Source organism: Mauremys reevesii, linkage group 17 (assembly GCF_016161935.1).
Source record: "Mauremys reevesii isolate NIE-2019 linkage group 17, ASM1616193v1, whole genome shotgun sequence".
Lineage (NCBI taxonomy): Eukaryota > Metazoa > Chordata > Testudines > Geoemydidae > Mauremys > Mauremys reevesii.
In genome coordinates, this window is record NC_052639.1 from 13,445,260 (window position 1) to 13,447,532 (window position 2,273).

At 62.4% G+C, this 2,273-nt stretch overlaps 1 long non-coding RNA gene across 1 annotated transcript; it reads right to left on the reverse strand.

Moving 5' to 3' along the window:
• Positions 1-375: 375 nt before the first annotated feature.
• Positions 376-1,304, reverse strand: LOC120385224. The gene is made up of 3 exons (XR_005589359.1): positions 1,250-1,304; positions 776-898; positions 376-430 (listed from the first exon to the last, which is right to left on the reverse strand). It is a non-coding gene; the product is annotated as an uncharacterized LOC120385224 (long non-coding RNA).
• Positions 1,305-2,273: the final 969 nt, after the last annotated feature.

Below are 2,273 nucleotides of genomic sequence, written 5' to 3' on the forward strand. Positions count from 1 at the left end.
CATCGTGAAGATGGTGCAAAGAAGAGCCCGCAGGAGGAGTGATTCCAGCTCCAGGCAAGCAGCGGCTTCAGTTTGCTGCGGGAGAGAAGAGCCCGTGTTATCCTTGGCGGCACCGGAGTGGCGCTGGCACTGCCATGGCCATGACCCTCCCCGCAGTGATCCTCCCTACGGCCGCTGTAACGTTCCTGAGTGAAATCACCCCAGCCAGGAAAGTGGAGACGTTCCCGCCTCCTCTGCTGGGGATGGGAACAGCCACAGCTGGGGGTAATCTAGGCCGAGAAGATCTGGGACTCCTGCCCAGACCCGATCAGCACCAGGGTTAAGGCAGCTGGATGGGACGGTCCTGGTACCTGAGGCTGCAAACTGCAGCCATGGAGCTGGAGATGATGGAGGTTGGCTCTGGCACCATGGGCAGATTTTCAATCAGCTCCTGAGAGACCCCAAGAAGATAAATTTGCATGTGAGACTCAGGCCCCGCAGACCCACAGGCACTTTCCAGGGAGGAGGCCAAAGTGCTCGGCAGAAACAGCCAGTGTCACTCCCAACCCCAACCAGCTGGGCCCCCCATGCCTCCCCTCCATCAACCTTCCTTCCCCTCCTCCTCCGGCCTTACACCCCACTGCCAGCTCCCGATTGGTGTCAGAAGCTCTCCCTTCCCTGCTCCCCAGCCTCAGCCACAGGAACCACTGTCCTCTGCTTCCCCTCTGGCCCCACCAACTCTTTCTCTCGTTTCTGGGTCCCTCGCCCCAGGGGCCAGACACGGGGTCCCACTCACCGCAATGCTCTCCACGAGGGCCGCTTTGGAGACGTGGGGCTCCAGAGTGTTCAGCCCCTGCTGCTGTGCCAAGAAGTACAGACGTGGGACACTACGGAGGAAGCGGAGCTGTTTGGCCATCAACTAGGAGTGGGGTGGGGGGAGAGAGAGACAGTTAGGTAGGGACCTCCCCAACCCACCTACACCAGCTCCATGGCTCAGGAACCCCATGGAGTTGGACAGGAAAGCCGCCCGCGTCCCGATACCAGTGTCGCCCTGCACAGACTGGGGTTGTAACTGGGACAGTGTCTGTGGGGAGTGGACACCTTGGCCTGTGTGAGACAAATGCCCCCACTTTGGGGTGCCAGGTAACAAGGGAGCAGTTCCCCCCATTGGGGGTGATGGATTCTCTGGGACAAGACCCCCCTGTGTGGGTGGGGATGGAAGAAGGGGCAGGGCAGACTCAGGGGCAGCGCAGCTGTAAGATTTTTGTACCTCAGCTCTGCCCTGGAGGTAGTCCTGGATGACCCTGATGGTGTCTTGTTCAGGGACACCTCCTCCTCCTCCTTCTCTTCTTCCTCCTCCTCAGCCCACTGCTGCTGGGCACTGGGGTCTCTGCACCAGGGAGAGCAGGAGAAAGGACAATCCCTGCTGCCACTGGGGGATGCAGTGTAGAGAAATGGCTCAATGTCCCCCATCCTCAACAAGGAGCCCCATGGCACAGAGGGCCGCACCCTGCCCTCCCAGAGACACCTCAGGCCCATCAGCCTCAGGGCCCCGTGGCTGTCAGCCCCCCCAACCTCATCAGGAGGCTGGAGCTCCCGGACGCTGCCCCGCATCCCCCGCAACCGGGTGCAGCTGTGCCACCTCCACTGGTGTTAGTGGGGCTCCCATGTCTCAGTCCTGGCGTCTTGGTGACCCAATGGGTACAGGGTGTTATTAGTCCCCTACTGCCCCCATCCTTCCCCCTGTCCCCTGGGTCTCCCTCACCTGCACAGAGGGAGCCTTCAGCCTCAGGGCTGTCAGACCCCACAGAGGAGGTGCTGGCCCTCAGGAGTAGGCAGAGCTGCCGGTCCCCATGCCGGAGCCGCCCAGCTCCTGCTCGGCTGGCTGGGGGCCCTCGGTGGCCAGGCTGGTGGATAGCTCCTGCTGGGCCCTGGGGCTGGGCTCCTGGCTCCTCTGCTTCCTGGAAAGGAAGCCGCAGAGCCACCTTGCCCGGCTCCTGCCCTCGCCTGGGTCCCTCCTACATAGCATCACCCGGGCCATCTCCATTTGGGACCAGAAGGTGCCTCAGGGCCTGCTAAGGGAGCTGGTCTTTTCCTCTTCCTCCAGAAGGTCAGGGAGCTTCTCCACTTTGCCTGCCCACTGGCCTCTTCCTCGCCCGCGGGACAGAGGGGCCACTCTCCTCCTGGGCAAGACGGACACTGCTCCCTACTGGCTCCAGAGCCACCTGCCCAGCCTTCCTCCTCAGCATCCGCTTCCACCGCACCATCCTGAACTGAGTGGGGAGCAGCCATGA